Raw genomic sequence first — 18,050 nt, forward strand, 5'->3', positions numbered from 1 at the left:
TAGATGTGGGAGGGGTATCAGTGCTAGCGTAGTAATACTACTGTAGCAGTAGTGCCGCAAATTTATTCAACCTACGTAATGCAGAATAGTCAAAATTTGTGTAGATATAATATGTATTCTGAATAAGCGTTATATTTATGAAATGCATAGATAAAAAGTTATTGCGAAAAGTGTTACAGAGCCCCTGAATCTCATAGTAGGTGCTTTATATATACTAAATTATTTGCCTTAAATTTCGGTATTTACTGCGTGTGAAGTAGTTCTTGGTTATTACTATTTAAGTTCTCTTATTTATTTACCTAAACTTATCACTGTATTCTAACAGCATTAGTGTTAGCTCTTTAAATTTTGACACTGCTAGTGTTAAGCTGAAGAATTTGTAAGGCTGTTAGAGATATTCTTTAATAGTTTGAAATCTTTGAGACTTGGTTATTAGGCTGGTTTTAACTGTAGTATCTATTTTTTAAGGATGGTTTCAGGGTTATACTTCTAGTGTTGAAACTGTTTCCCAGAGAATGAAGAGTGACATTCCGCTAAACAGAATACTAAAAAACAATCCAAGGAAAAACCTGTTGATGAGTCTTAAGGGTTGTGACTTCTTGATGGTTGCTGGTGGTGGTTAATGATCTTAAAAAAAAAAAATTGGGTTAAACTTAGTTTTTGACTAAACTAAAATTTTATAGGATTGAAAGTTGGAATCTCCTTATAATTCTTCGCACTACAATGTCTCAATTTGACTATTTCAGTTTTTAAATATCTAAATCTACTATTGTACGTACCTTGAGAAAGCAATGATTTTAGTTTTCTAATACTTCTGAACTCTTCATGTAATGGAAAGTATAGTGTGCCCCGGATTTGTAATAATTTTTTTCAGTAACATTTAAAGTTCTCTAATTTCATTCCAGAAACTGATGAGGTAGAATCTGTTCTTAAATAGTCCAGGTTCTTGTATAGTCTACTTTTATTTTTTGGCAAGCGAGTTTTTGGCAATCACTGCTTACTGAATTTAAGATCGGTTGTAAAAAATATTTGGTTCCCGAAGCAAGAGTGTGCATATCATAAATTTTTTTTACTTAAGTCAGTCAGCTATGGTCCACTTAGGTTTGTCTAGTACATTATCATTTTGAAAAAAATTATACAAACTCAAAAGTTGTTTATGCTCTTCTTGTTATTATTTGTTTGATTTTGAAACTGCGTTCAGTATTATATAAATGACACACTAAAAGCTTCATAAACCAGATATTAACATGAAAGGTGTTATGCATTTGGATTGAATTTTCCACTGCCAATTACTTAGTAAATGGTGTGAGATATTAATTAACAAGTGCCAGTTTTATATATTGAATTTTTCATGGCATTTATAAAACTCCTGCCATTCTAGAGTTAGAGGTTTGTTTCTCCTTGTACCCCTTCTTCCTTTATTCCTCCATATTTTATCCTGAGAGAATTAGCTTACTCTTAATATATTTTACCTTAAAGTAATGTTTGAATAATTTCAGATATAATTTCAGATACCTTATTCCTCCTTACCCTCTTTAAGAGTTTTTCGAGCTTTTAGATTATGTATCAGTCATTGGGGATATTGTAATCGTATAAAGTATAATAGCTAACTTAATCCCATTTTGCTTTGAAATCTATCAAGCTTGATAGCATGATACAACCCCATTTTGTATTTTTGATTCTACTAGTTAGAGCATTAATTAATATTTTCAATCGTATGATCGGTTATAACGTGCTGTAATCCCTGTCCCTTGAGAGAATAGGATACTGAAGTACGGATTATTTTTGTATATTAAGGTATTCTCGCTCCTGCCCTCAAGAGTTTTATATTGCTCAGACATCGATGTTTACATGCACGGGAATGCAAAAGGGCACTAAGTTAAAGGTTATGGGTAGTAAATGAATTGAAGGGATATAGTAAAGTACAGAATATGAAATATAATTATGGGGGAGTAAAACTTATACTGAAAGTATGGAGAGACAGGTGAGTGAAAGTACAGGCTATGTTGCAGAAAGCACCGGTTTAAATTTTTGCATGGTTAGATAGAACGAGAAATAGTGCATGTGGTCAATGAAGCAGTCCTCCATTAAAAGTCTAGTTAGAGGATAATTGGAATGTGAGAGCAAATAAATAGTTTAAGGCTTTCATAAGTTACGCACAGCAAGTAGATGGCTGTATGAATGATGAACGGTAAGTGTTGAATTGGATAGATGGAGCGTTATGACAAAACCCCGGTATGTGATGATGCTTCAGTTTTTCTTAATGTGAGGCCATTTTCTTGTTTTCCAATAACCATAACTCAGTAGGAAAAGCTTTGTTCAGACAACTTTCAACCTTCTCCTTCGGGCTACATGGGCATACATAAATCAAAATGAAATAATGTAAACCATATCGCGGATCAGAGCTTTAGAATTTGGGCATCAGATTAGTCCAAATTTTGCATTTGGATTCAATTTGGCAGTAGTTCTTTTTTCACTCGGATGCATATCTGATTTCAGATCTCCTATCCCTCTCCTTGATCCATCCTTCTCCCAAACTAAAGATGTTAAAACTTAAAACCTTAAAAAATAAAGTAAATCCCAGTCAACGTTCATATGACTGGTCTCCCCTGCTCCCCCACCCACCCTCTCTCTCTCTCTCTCTCTCTCTCTCTCTCTCTCTCTCATCAACACTTGCCACTTGATGACTCGCCGAATGAGAGCCAAATGGTCCATGAAAGTAGATATTTGTTTTTTTGAAACTATAACCACAAGTTATCTGGGCTAGTTAAGTTACCATGTGCACAACTTTTTTCATTCTTTTGCTGGTGGAATGAGAGCAGTAATCTAGTGTGTGAACTCTATAATGTACTGTTAAAATGTTTCTAGCCTTTGTAGGTCAATATGTCTGATTTTAGTCCACTAAAGCTGCGTTCACACGGTCGAACAATGTCCGACGGACAAACATTGTTACCAATTAACAATTGTGTGACGGTCTTTGCCTTGTGAGCAGAGTAAAAGCAGTGTTATACAGCCTCATCTGGTACCACTGTTTGTTGCCAGATCTGCTTCCATCGTTTCAACGCTTATGACGTCATCCTGCTTCGCCTATGATATGGTAACAATGTTTGTCCGTCGGACATTGTTTCGATAGTGTGGACGCACCTTTAGTGTTTCCCACCAGTCTTGTTAAAGTACATTTTTTATCCAGTCAAGTTCAAAGCAATAATTGTCATGCCACGCCTTAGGTTGGTTAAAAGCCTCAAGGTCGTTAAGATCTTAAGTTTTTTTAATTTATCATAATCTCATGTTGTAGGGGATTGTAATGTCGAATGTACAGGTTATGGTACAATTTTTAATGAGTTTGCAGTTTTTTAAATACCAAATTTGTCATGACCTGTGTAATGTAAGTAATGTGAATTTTGCTTAATGTATAATGATTGTGATTAAGAACACCTTCGAATGTGTGTAGAGCGTTTTGAAGTTTATGTGAAATCCGCTGTTAATGGCTTAGAGAAAATTTGGTTTAAAGGTTAATGGATATTTGATGTGGAAACTGTAAAATTATATTCTAAACGTAAATATCAAACTTGAGTGGGTCATTCTGATTTCTTGAGTTTTAAGTGCTTTCTTTAACTCTTATGATACCTGGGCTCTCTAAGAAAGGGGCCCAGCTAGGTTCTTAGGTGTCCATTTCGTCTAATTTCTACCATTTGTGTCCTTGACATAAAGAAGGGCTAAAGAACTGCAATAATTATCATTAGATGACTGTATATTAAGTTTTTAGCAAATATCTTTGTGTGCGCGCGCGTGGAGAGTTAAGGATGTGACATGAGGGTGTATTTTGCGAGGAGTTCTGGGTTATGTTTAATTATACTTGTTATGGAAGGACGGTGTGCGTTTTCGTGGCTGAAGTCGTCTTAGTTTATGGTTTGCTTTTTCTCATAATTTGTCGTCGTGAAAGATGAACTGTTAAAGTTTGTTGTAGTCTCTGAATTCAGCGCCATCTAATACTGGCGTGAAGGAATAGACGTATTAATAGTGCTTGGCCATTCAAACAGCATCTGGTCTGACGAATATGTATTCTGAAAATAGATATTCATTCATTACATGTAACGCAAACATAACACTGAAAACATTCTTAAAAGTTCTAAAAACCTACATAATAAACCATAATCCTTTCCGCTTATTTTCCTTAATTACTTAACCAGGCATTTGATAAGAGATTTTGGATAATTTCTAACATTTCTTAGTGATTATTAAGACAGTATCATAGAATGCTTCATCAGTCAAGTGTAGCATTGACAGCTTCCCTACCAGAATTGGTGTAATTTGCATTAGTAACTTACAACTAGCAAGATAATTCAGTAATATTTAGGAACAAGGTATCCTCAGCAAAGCTATTATGTTTTCAAAGTATGATAATTGATCAATATCACTTTTCAAGAAAACATAGAAAAAGTTAACTCTTGAATTTAACCATGAAATTTTATCATAACCCAGGATTCTCAAAAGCTGGAGCAAGACTGAAAGGCAGGATGCATTAAAACTATTATAAACTTTGGACTCTGACTTGGGCTATAAATAAATTATTCAATACCAGCCCGTGTAAAGGAAAGACTTGACTTTCCCTCTACCATTAGTTGTCTACAGAGTAAAGCTTCAGTTTTATTGTGGGTTAAGTTTAAGGACATAATGAATACCATGCACAAATTTAGTTAGCAACAGAGTTGTAAGGGATCAAACAAATGGCAGGTAGTAGAGGTAATTTACGGTTTAGTGATATTTTTTTCCAGCAACCCCCTATACCCCACAACACACTTTTCCTGAATGTAATTCCTGTACACCCTCGGCCCCACTCCTTCCTTTTCTTAACACACTTCTAATGCACCCTCTACCACATTTGAAGATTCCTCAGCGGTAAGTGTTGGCAGGCACCCATAGTGTACTCAGATAATTCAAAGTTAATGCCTTCCTGAAATCCTGGGTAATGTATAATGTACTTGGAAATGGCTATTCCTTTCACACCAGTCTAGTGGTGTTAGACAAGGCTCTCATGAATGTTTTATTAGTGTGGTTGCCCTGGATCACCACAGTTTGCAATATGTAATGTTGAAGGGTTGTCCTGATAGTGTAGTGAATTTGGTCTAGAGAGAAATTAGTACGCTTGTGTGAGAATATTTTGACTGCTAGGCGCAAAGTTTCTCCTAAAGAGAATGTCTTGCTCAGTTTTTAAGTCTTTTTGGTTCCCTCTGCGAGTATATTTAACAAATATTAATTTTGCTTCGTTCATTTAGGAGTATTAGTGAGATCTTTTTAACTGCGGAAGTCCGAAGAATTAATATATTGATCTATGGACAGTATTAAGTATAGTTGGCTTTAGGAAAAGATTCATAATCGATCATAATTTCAGAATTATATCCTTAAACAACATGTATGTTCATATTTCCAAAATTGTTCATGCTTTGAAATATTTGAATACATTTAAAAGATTAAGAAAATGTCCACACCTTGGTTCAATCCCTATGAGTGCTCGAATCAGGCTTTGAGTAATTACACGCTTTGTCAATTACAATTATAAATTCCTGTCTTATCAAATACAGAGTTAAGATATAGAAAAAATACCAAATACAATTATAATTATTATAATGACTAATTCAAAATTTTAGTGAGTTACAAATACATATAGCCCAATTGTTGCGCAATTACATTTCGAACACCTATTCCCATAGAACATTACAATGGATATTGTTGAAAAAAGAACTTATACGAGAGCTCGGTCTCCTTTTATAATCAGTTTATGCAACAATTGTAAGTTGTAACTTGTAAAAGCTGTTTTAAAAGTTCAGACCTGCAGAAATTAACGTTAACATGAATATTTCTCATCCTATGGTTTGCCTGTGCAAATTGTTAATATCTTTATTTTCTTATAAGCATTATAATTTTCAACAGTAAACACATACAAACCTCTAAAGTTCAAGAAAATCAGATTGTGGAAAAACTTACATTTTTTACACTTCTGGTAGTTGGCTTATTAAGAATCTCCCTTAAACTAGGTTGCGAGTCAAAAACACACCATCGCACTTGAGTTATTCTCGGAAGGTGGAAGCACCTCGCGTTGCCCTATTGGTGGTGTAGAAATTTCCTGCTATAATAAATTTTCTGAGGGCGCAGATAGCCGAGCACCCCATTACACCTCTAGCTAGTGTTTTTCAGTGGAAGCATCCTTCGTTGAAAGCATTTCCATTATACCAAAGGATCTGTATCAAAAGGCACCATGTGTATGACTTAATTCATTTTATTAAAACTTCTAAATTACAATTAAATAGTTACTTTATTTGAAACTATAATTAGCAATTAAAATTCCCACAATAGAAATATTTACAATTACCTTAATGTGTAATTAATTAAATTTCAACTTAAATGCAATTACTCCAAGCCTGGCTCTAAGTTCGTTTCATTGTTGGCAGTTTGACAAATCTATAAAGTGAATGAGTGCTTTTTCAAGTTAAGGTTCAAATAATTAAAAATTAATTTTGTTCAAGGCAAAACTCTACCCCCAGACATAATCCTATTTGAGGAGAATTAAAATAGGACAACACTACTTTCATAAATACTTGGTTTTTGAAGCCACTAAAAAAAATCTCATTCTAATGGCATTTCATTTAGTATTCTAAATGCAATATATTGAAGTTCATCGACTGGTCCTCTTCTTCTGTAGGTCGCAAACTAATATATTTGCAGTATTCAGTGTAATGACTGAAAATGCGAAGTTTCACTAGAGCCATTATTTATCATGAGGAGGTACTTGAAAGAATTACAGAATATTGAGCTAAAGATGTGAATTTAACGTTCTGGTACAAGTAGCTCGGCAGCGATGATTGATAAGTCATGTTCAGGGTTGGATCGTTCTTTTGTAAATATCAAGATTAACGCATAAATTAAAATAATTTTCGAACGGTAAAAAGTTTGTGTAAATTTATAAATTAACATTACTTTGTGTACACGATTATATTCGACCTTTATTCAATGGGCTACTAGAATCTCTGTAATGACGAACAGTCGTTATCGTAAATTCTGTAGTTAAGATGCGCATCGGTTTCGTGGGTGTTGTGATGGTGAGCATGTCTTTTATCGGTTAGGTGGTTGAAAAGAGCGATGTGTTTTTCGGGTACTATGGCTTCCATGTGCCAAATGATTTCGTTGTTGGTACTGTAGTTAGGAAGCAGTTGTATTGAGCTTTTCGATGTTTGAGTCTATATATAAAAAATAGCATGTAGAAAGGCGTCGCTTTGCTTTGGTGTTTTAAATTTAAATTTGCCTCCCCACGTTGCTTTCCCAAGGGTCCATATTTGAGAACTTTATATACAAAAGCCGAAGTGATTTGGTGGACCACGCGTAAGGTGAATGCGCACTTCGGTCCGATCTGGCTATCTGCTGGTAGGTGAAGTCGAAGGTAGTCAGGGCAGTAGCCTTGCGCGTCTCATCTCTTTTACCAGACTCAATCATGTATACATAAAATGGGACAATAGTGAGGCGTCTTGGTCAGCTATGAATCTTTGTCTGCTTTTGAACGAGCCTCAGGTGTCATAAGTTATGGATAGTGCTGAGATTTCACATGGGAAAGATGGTGACCCTGCCCCCCTCCCCATTTTCTTATTGAAGTTAATCTATTTGTTATCACAACTGGAAACAAAAGTAATTTATCCCTGCTTAGAGTTGCAACCTTTCTCCCTTTTTGTTGCATTTCAGATCTCATAATTAAGAACAAATGAGTCCTTATAATATTTTGTCATTATAATAATTTATATGCCGTACTATTAACTTCTTATAGACCTTCATAATTTTCTCTTGGTGTTTTAATTCACAATCATTGCATTATTATTTGTAAAATGTACAATAAAAGATTTATATAAAAAAAAGGACAAGGAAAGCATTCAAGGGCCTAGTAACTATGATAACCGAGACAAAAACTTTTGCTAAGTGCTTCGTTACTAGGTGGGACTGGGGAGGGCCTTGGCGGGCTTTCCTTTTCCATTTTTATTATGATTATTTTATTTTTAACGGAAAAACACTGCTTGTTTATACATTCATGGCTTAAATGGTATCAAATGTTTAGTTTTATACTTGTTTTTTTTTTTTTAGCTTTCATACGTTGTCAATGATAAACATATCAATACATTGTAACCGATGTTTCTTTGTAACTACTATGACAAGTTACTTTTTCCACCAAAGAAAAATACGACAGCTAATCTAATGGGACGTACAGAAAATTCAGTTAAGGTCTAAATAACTCTTCTGAATCGCGCACACATGGAAAATTCACATCTAAAGCATCCCCATTACAAACTTTAAACTGTTCCCTAGATTGCAACATCCCTTCACAAGTGACCTGTACCCTTCATTCTTTCTATAAAATCTGTTGTTTTCTCTTCCTTGTACTCAATTATTCATAGTTTTCCATTAAACCTAACTACTAAAATCCAGTACTAGAGTGAACACTCCTTAAAATTTTTATCTTGCATTGTAACAATTTCTAGTCTCGCTTCCAGAAGTCACTAATAATCTATCTTTTAAGCTCTCTGTAAACAGTATCCTTTCTTCTAGACCTCGTTTAAGACTTCCAAGAATAGTTCCTTAAAACTTTTCTATAAACAAGCCTTCAAATCATTTCTGCCTTAAGAATAAGCCTTCACTTGCAAACATTTTCTTCCAGACGTCAAACTAAAATTAATTCATCTGATGTTTCTGCTATTTAGATATACGACTAACTATACTCTGTTTTTTTTATCTGTCCATCCGCCTGTGGTGTTTTTGTATGGTAACACTGCGTCCCGGGCTTTAGATAGTTACGCTGTGTAAGTTTTAGGTAAATAAAAGGATATCTGGGTGTACATTTGCAACTGAAAAGTGTTTTAATAATTTACTGTATGCGAATTACACCGTTATTATTCGAAATAGGGTATTATTATAATCGTTGAATGTAAGCTGAATGTAACTATCTAAAGCCCGGGACGCAGTGTTACCATGCAAAAACACCACAGGCGGATGGACAGATGGAAAAAAACAGTAGTGTTTTCAAGATCTCATTACATGCTTTCTGTATGAAATAAACTCAACGATTAAAACCAGAGGATAACGGAGTGAAAAAGTTTTACATATGCTATATCTATTGCAAATTTTGCCATTCTACAATTATCATAATTAATGTGACTCGCACGAGTCGACACGAATTTACTTTAAACAAGGCTTTGGCATTTTCTACGTGTGACGATGACCAACTTCAGTAAAAAAAAAATAATAATAAAATCATGAAATGTTAAATTGCTTTACTATATATTCTTGACGAGAGAGAGAGAGAGAGAGAGAGAGAGAGATTCTCCAACATACTTCATCAGTTAATACTTTATCAGTTTCATAATTGGACTTTATCAGTTACATAGCTGGGATTCAGTTGTTAGATTTGGAACGAATTAAAAATTTTAAAAACCTTTTACTTAATTTACTTTTGCTGTATTAATGACGTCAATAGGACTAGATTACTTGAAAATAATTGAAAGCACTAAGAGACGGCTGAAAGCAGTAGTACGCACTTCGTTAACGACAGATTTACCTAAAAGACTTCAAGGAAACATTTTACATTAAAAATATTTAGGATAAGGACGTTAAGGAAATATTTTACCGTAAGATTTACCTAAAAGCAGTTTAGGAAAAATTTCTCTAAAAAGACTTGGGATAAGGATGTTTAGGAAACATTTTACCTTAAAAAGACGTTAAGAAAACTTTCAGTATTAGTACCTAATGGCTTCGTAGTACAGGTACGAGGACTTACGGAAATTTAACTAAGGATATTACGTTATAAAGAAAGAAACTTTCGAGATCTTAAGAATTACATTAAAGTTTAGCTGGACAAGAGTGCAATGGTATAGCAATAAGCTGTACAGAAATTGAAAAGACAGGGGACTGTAAATCAAATGCTACACGTGTCCAGTCGACTTGTTTAAAATAGGATACTTAATACAAGATACATCATTTTTACACAATTATCATTTGGAAACTCACGACAGAGGTCTGGAGACACTAAACTTACGCTCCATTGATAAAAAAGCGGAGTTACAAAAATCTTTGATAGAATCATTCCTCATTTACCTTTATCAAATCGTTAATTAAAATGTTCAGTTTCCTCACTTCACAGACAATTGTACAGGAATATCTGAAGCAATTATCAGACGAGAAGTTTCATGAGAAATAGGTTTTCATCCGGTTACTCAATTTCTTAATTAACGCAAATATGAATTGAAGTTTCATATTAAACAGAAACAAGAATCCTGTAATAAATGAAGTACAAATTAAAATAAATTTAGGTAAGTGCTCCTCTATTTCCTATGATGTACCTCGAGTATTTATTTAAAAGAAAAATACCTCGAGTATTTACTTTAAAGAAAAATAAAGTTAATTTGGGATTTTAAATATTTTACTTCTAGTTGCATTGTACCTAATGAAGGATTTTAAAATTAATTTTTGTTTTTCAGGTAGAAGTTGTAAAAAGTGAAATTACAACTAAAATCAGCATTCATGAATCTTGCAACTAAAAAGTATAACTTATGCATTTGAAAACCAGCTCATTTGAAAAAGGGAGTTTTGAATTACTTCAGATACCCTACAGTTAAAAAAAAAAACTTCGGTCTAATATATATTTTGTAATTCGTTTGACATCATTCAGCATGTTAATATGCAGTTTATATGATCAATTGTATTAGTAAATGAAAATAAAGAATTATATAGTAAATGGACTCATATGTTAATACCAAAAAGCATAAGCAGTTTTAGTAAACTAAGAACTGACGCAGAAGGTCCAAGATTTTCACCATAATAAAGCACTAAAAAGACATTTCGTTATACTTAAAGTTCACTCCAGCTTTGATAAAAATACATTTTAACGATTAACAGCATATGGTCCCACAGACAATTCTGTACTAGGTATGCAAAAAACTATAAAATTGTCAAAAATAAACCCCCATTTATGTAATAGATAACCCCCCATTTGTCATAGATAATCCCCATTTATGTCATAGATAATCCCCCATTTATGTCACAGATAATCCCCCATTTATGTCATAGATAATCCTCCATTTATGTCATAGATAATCCCCCCATTTATGTCATAAATAACCTTCCATTTATGTCAGATATATTAATACCAAAGTGAAAAGTGGAAAAAGTTACAAAATAAAGGTAGTAGTAGGTAGTTCTCGTTGGTGCATTAACACACTACAGTAAAATCTGCTACTATGAGATTCAGGGCCTCTGTAACACGGTTTTTTCGCAATAACTTTTTATCTATGCATTTCATAAATATAACGCTTATTCAGAATACATATTATATCAACACACAATTTTTGAGTGTATTCTGCACTACGTAGGTTGAATAAATTTGGTACTTATAATGTAAAAGTGACCTAATTTTTTGAAGACGGGGGCCAACTTACTCAGAGAAAAGGTTTCGAACGCATCGTTACGTAACTTATGACATAATTTCTTCCCTCTTTCTCGATGGATGATTGGCTATACGTAACGAAGGCTAAACCTCTGGCAACAATGACATACAAATTTAAATACAAGCAAAGCAGTACACCTTTATGAACTCTGGAACCTCCCCACTGATAATTGTCATAATGAACAAACCAACAAAATATGTTAATACAAAAACACTTCGATTATTAGTCTAACTCCCAAAATAAGTTTCCAAAGAAATTAGTCTACTTTATAGGTCACAATCAGATTGACAAGATGTAGGAATAGTTGGTAATTACCAAAAACATAGACAAGCTTGATTTGATAACTGCTATATCCAATATCAAGCAATTTTTATTTATTGGCTATCTACCTATTTACTGAAAAAAAATAGCCGGGATCGTATATTGGCTTTAAACCTTCACCAATAATTATCGTCAGAATGATGACTTCGTGAGGCTCCACCCACTTTCGCCTCGTTATAATTCAGGATAACACTGAAGGCTACCATGGGCATTGTTGGATTAGAAAATTTAACTTCTGGCTATAAAAACTAATTTCTCGAGTAGTTGTAAGAAGTGCTAAATGATCCTCAAGGATCCCAGCAGTTGGTCTAAACGTTTAATTCATGTATATTACTGCTATACTGTTGCGGCACTACTGCTACAGTAGTATTACTACGCTAGCACTGATACCCCACCCACATCTACGTATGTATCGTTCCGCCATTCATAAAGTCTTTGGGTTTCAGAGCCGATGGAGTTTGACTGGTGGATGGGCGGGGCAACATATAGTCAAAAGGTATTTGTTTACCTTGCTTACGTAATGAATGTTTTTCGACTCTTGGCTCGTAATCATTGGCCATGGCGTCGGCTAGATCATTTTTACTCTATAAAAATTAAAACTCGGGTTTAGGCTATTGATAATGCTGACAAAATTTGTGTGTGGTTGTAAAATATACATATGTCAACTTTAAGCTACATCCGATGCTTTGACAAGGAGCAAAGTCCAAAAAACCGTGTTACAGAGGCCCTGAATCTCATAGTAGAAGATCAGTAGCTACTGTAAATCATTTAGCCTTTGGTAGACACTGGAAGCACAGTTTCATTAACAAATTTTTTTTTGGGTGGGAACTTACGGTTACGCCTTCAAAAATGAATTGTGTGTTTCTTCAGCATGGCACTAAACCAATAGGGTTCACAAAATATGGAAAATCATCCCTTGAAGAGCAGGAGAGTATCGAGTATACTTTCTTCGATTCAAGAACTCCTTTCAATCCTGTGAAAAGAAATAACGTATTAACACGGCACGTTTTCGTGTAACACTACAATTGAAGAATATGTATATGATGTGCCAATAAATGGCATAAGACACTGTTGCCAAATAACATCTGAAGAAAGTGACAATCACTGACTATGCATATCTAACTACCACGTATGACTAATGTGAGGTCGCCAGTTACCTTTTACTTAAATTATTTAATTCATTGATTAACCCAGCCTAAATTTAACTAATGACTAACCAAGGGGACATCGACCTTTGAAGCTAGAAGAACCATTTATTTAGAGAATCATAAAAATGTAGTGCTGTCAGAACCGCAATAACAAAAATGACCTTAGAAACTATCATTAAAAATCAATAAAATTGATGCCTACAATGTGCATTTAACTGAATAAAATTTAATCAAATAATGTCTTAAGAGCGTTACATAATTTCTTTGTTTTAAATGGATAAAAAGGTATTTGCTCAGCGTTTGGGGTCACACAAGTGCCTTGAAAGAGCCTCGCTTAATCCTTTGATTCACTATTCCTACGTTAACAAAATTACCAATTCTACTTCCTCCGAACACCACTTCCCTGACCAACCTGTCTTATATCAGTCCACTGATTACTTGAACGACTGTAAACCATTTATTAATTTGCCAGGCCTCAAGAAATAACGCCATACATATTTTACTTTAAAACAGTAATTACCTTATCCTGCCTTAACACTTTTTCTTTACAGTATCATATCTAGCCTGCTGACGAATGTATTTAAACTTTACCCACTGACTGACCTATTTCTACCATAAATTAAATAAACTACGCAAATGACAAGAAAATACTAAGGATTAGTGATAAAAAAAATTAATAAAAACAAGTAAAACCTAATTTCCTAAGAAACGGGATGCATATACCCTACTGGTGAAGATTAGTAGTCTTCTTCCAGCTGGTTCCCATTTTTATATGGGGTTGCCGTTTTGGATGAGCCGTTTCCATTCATTTCTATCCTGTGCTTCTGCCTCAGCAACTCTTTTCTCATGTAAGTCTCCTCTCACACAGTCCTTCCATCTCTTTCTTGGTCTCCCTCTTCTTCTTCCTTTAACCTCCATCCCCATAGTATGTCTCCTAGAGTGGCCTCCATCATCTCTCAAACAGGTGTCATACCATCTCAGCCTCCCCTCCTGCACTTTCTTTGATACTTCCACCACCATAAGTATTCATTTCTGATCCTATCCTCTCATGTCACCCCTGAAATCGACCTAAGCATTCTCATTTCTGCCACATCCATCTTCTCTCTTTCTCATGTCTGCTGTTTCAGTACCATACAACAATGCTGTTCTTACCACTGTCTTGTTGGAAATTTATTTTTTAACCTCAGCGGTATTCTGTTTTGTCACAAAGAACTCCAGAGGCTGCTCTCCAGTTGTTCCAGCCAGCCTGTACCCGATGTTTTACTTCTTCCATACTACCTCCAGCGTTACAACAAAGGATCCCAAATACTTAAACTTACAACTCTATTGTCCTCCACCACGCTGAGATTACTATGTAGCCTTTAATATTTGGATGTTGGAAAGTTAACATAGTTGTCTTATTATAGCAATGGGAAATAGTAATTATAACTTTTGTTCTAAGTCTTACCAAATGTCACCATTATCCAGATCAACAAATTAGTATATAAATTATTAACTTAAAAAATTATCTTTCGTCCAACCTGACATTTAAATCTTTACCTAAGCCATTCACTAATAATCCAATCTTATCTGATTAAATTTGATCTTGGTCCTGCCTAATCAATATTATCTCATTCTACTAACCAACCAAATATTACTACAACCTATTGAGACTAGCAGTCTAACATTGATCCAGTGACTTATCACACCTGAATCGATGGGCTAACTGTCCTACCTTAAGCCAACAACTAGACTAACTTCAACCGGATTTTCTGGCAACAATCCACTCGGTATCCTATCTAGCCAAAATAAACTAACCAACCTGCCCTATCTATCTGCTCCCTATGCTGACTATAAGTGATTTCATTACCTTGAGTTTCTTTGAACTATAACGGGATTAGACAGTCCCAGAACATTTAGGATTACAGATTACATTATCAGTATGAACATCAAATTGCTACACAGAAGGCATTTAAATTGGAATACAAAATGAGACCATTCAGCATTGAAAATAATGTTTAAACAATTTTTAAAAGAGGGTGGAGAGTAAAATGGGAGAAAAAGGATATGAATGGAGGTACAGTAAAAAATATTAAAGAGGTTGCAGCTAGTGGCGAAGGGAAGCTGCAAAGAACCTTAGTGCCTACAGTGCACTCTCTGAGAGGCACAAATGGCACTACCATCCTACAGGGTACATAGAGAAGGTTTTTCCTTGGTATGTGGATAATTAAGATTTGCAATTGACACCTTATGAAATGAAAATTACTGTATTTTAATAAGAGTATATACTAGGCTTTTTTCTTGTTGGCTAAGTGTATGCGACTAAGTAAAATGGGTGAATCTGGCAATAACACTAGTGCACAAGTACAAAAATGAATGAATTTAGCAAATGTCCATGTGGCAAACGCAGTTCTTGTGAAAACTGAGTAAAAATTTTGATTTGTCTGGACTCAAGGTTACAGTATCATTCGATTGTTCCTTCTTGGAACTGGAAAACTATCTTAAATACTAAGAGTTGCTCATATGTTACAGTTGATAAGGCCCTGACAATTTAACGTCCTGTCCACTCAAATCCTAATACACTTTGCGATATGGTTTTATTAAGAGATTATGTTACTTACTAAATGCTTAATGATTAATTCTGGTTTGAGAACTGAATGGAACAAGTTAAGCTTTCACATAGCTACCAACTGAACAATAAATGACATGTTTTGTAATTTGTTAGCGCCAGTATTCATTCGTATAACTAACCTAGTAAAATAAAACCACCACTGACAACGTTTATGTTCTTTAAACAAGGCAGCACCCATGAATTAGCAATTTTAATTAAATGGAGATCGAGGTGGTTTAGATGCGTCCTTTGCCCATCTCCATCTCAGGGAGAAGAGTCTGAGATGTGTCAGCTGGACTCCACTGTACACCAGAAGGGTTGCAAGAGCCACTCTTATTGGATAAGTACTATTATGGTTTGGGAAGCCTGAGTCGAACAGAAATTTGTGTAGGCAAGAGGGCAAACAAGACATTTAGTGCAGATGATTGATGATCTCTTACCGAAAAATCTTCTATTTACTACTCTCAGTTGAGTTCTTGAGATCTCTTGTTAAATAACCAGTCTAACTCCTGAAACTCAACTCAAGCTGTACCTGTAACAAAATTCAAAATACAGTAAGTCATGTTTGACGGAAAATTCACTGAATAATTTTCTACTAATATAAAATTTAACGAAAACCTTTACATCTAGTATGGCATTTCAAAAAGAATGTAGGTACAATGTAAATTATACAAATTACCACAAATTCAAGACTGAAATTCCATGATGTTTCCTATCGCACCAAAATTGGAAGAATGTAGAAATAGCTTTAGTGTCAAAATTTTTATTGGAATTTCTGAATTTTGTTCAAGCTTTCACAAATGTTCTATCCCACTAAATGGGGTTATCGTGTAATTTTAAATTTACCGGTCTGTTAATTCATGGCCGTGGCGCTTTTGACTTTTATTCCCGTAAGAGCTGCTAATTCTAAGAATTTAAAATAATCTTTTACGTTGCTGCATTGCAATTATCACACATGGTGTCAGTGTAGTTAATGAAGAATCCTCAATAAGTTAACCCAAACAGTTTGGCAGAGAAAGTCTTAAAATGAAGGTATCAACTTCTCAATTTAAAAAATATTTAAACACGCACTTCTCTAGATTTTGGTCTTTTGACGAACTTAATGTTTACCATTAAGATGTTTATTTAAACCAAATATAAATCCATATGCGTATAAATTTTTTTTTCGGGTGGGGTGGGGGGGGGGGGGGGGGGCAGTGGGGAAACAATAGGCCCCTGATCACGTAGGGTTTGTGAGATGTTGGATCAGGATGCTTCTGTGTACTGCAATTCCATACTTTTTATTGTTGCAAATTTAAAACTATTGATTACTACGACTGCCCTTCACAGTAATAAAAAGCTACCTTTATCAGAAAAACTATGATATTCACAGTGCTTTACAGCAGTATGATACAACTTTAATTATATCCATTTGTTTGTCACTATGGACTGCATATCATAAGAATTGTCATTCATCAAACGTCTACATAAGCTAACGTTTCTGATGGGAAATGCTCATAACTAAGTAGTACCTCAGAGTATTTCATAGCCTTTATACTCTACTTAAAGAATCTATTACTCTCGTTTATGTCGTGAGACATGATGACCCGAGATGTCAATGATACTTAATACAAAGCTGCATTCAGTCTTTATTATACTAGGGAATAGGAGTAATTTGTTCATAATCCCTACAGACCTTTCACAGTTTCCAAGGAATGAAATTTTGAAACTGAACTCTGTAATGGCAAAGGATCGTAGAACTCGTGTTTCACATCGAAATACCACAAAGACAGCTTTCATAAAGGTCAACAACCCCCACAAAATAAAAGTCCACGGATTTTTTGAGAAAACGAATCCCATGGTGGATACAACATCCAGGAATTAGATGCTAACCATTCCAAAGTGTTGAGGGCAACGCCGTAAGTGTAAAACCAAGGGCCCTGCATTGTACTTGTGTATGAATTTTGAAACCGAAGCCACATCTAGGTGTACATAGTTTAGTTCAATAGTGCTTTATTTCAAATATGTAAAAAGTTACTTATCATATTGACCTCTTATTATACTTAAGTATCAAATCCAATCAATTTTCCAAGCTGAACTGATATCTTCAGCTGCAGTCTGGTATTAATGCTTAAGCCGACATACTATTTTGTACCTGTGTAGTAAATAAGTTTTCCTACTCTCCGTTAAGTACCAGTCCTTATTGATCAAAGTAACCCCATATTGCTTCCTGATGCTTGCACTTAGGAATGTCTTGGGGATATATATACAGCGCTGGCATTTTATTCAGTTCGTTTAAATTTCAGTTATTCGTACAATGCACTGATTTCGAATCTCTGCCTCCAATGTAACGCGTCTTTAATACAAAGCAATAAAGTTATTTTAATCATAATTGCTGACTGGTTCGCAGAGCCACATTGTAAATAACCAATTATTGCAGTTTGACAAATCCGAGGCTAACTATTCACGACGGAGTTCGTATCAGAACATCTCGCTGGCAGAAGTCACGTGTTCGGGCTACAGTACTCACTTGGG

The 18,050-nt window shown here is 34.7% G+C and overlaps 1 long non-coding RNA gene across 1 annotated transcript in view; it reads right to left on the reverse strand.

Annotated features, from left to right (window-relative positions):
* Window positions 1-2,828: 2,828 nt before the first annotated feature.
* The window catches only part of LOC135220214 (uncharacterized), a 17,716-nt gene continuing 2,494 nt past the window's right edge, over window positions 2,829-18,050 (reverse strand). The window contains exons 2-5 of the long non-coding RNA XR_010315607.1: window positions 15,977-16,068; window positions 12,632-12,771; window positions 5,986-6,239; window positions 2,829-4,064 (exon numbers count right to left, since the gene is read on the reverse strand). This is a non-coding gene — a long non-coding RNA (uncharacterized LOC135220214). The remainder of the gene's footprint in view (window positions 4,065-5,985; window positions 6,240-12,631; window positions 12,772-15,976; window positions 16,069-18,050) is intronic.

Source organism: Macrobrachium nipponense, chromosome 1 (assembly GCF_015104395.2).
Source record: "Macrobrachium nipponense isolate FS-2020 chromosome 1, ASM1510439v2, whole genome shotgun sequence".
NCBI lineage: Eukaryota > Metazoa > Arthropoda > Malacostraca > Decapoda > Palaemonidae > Macrobrachium > Macrobrachium nipponense.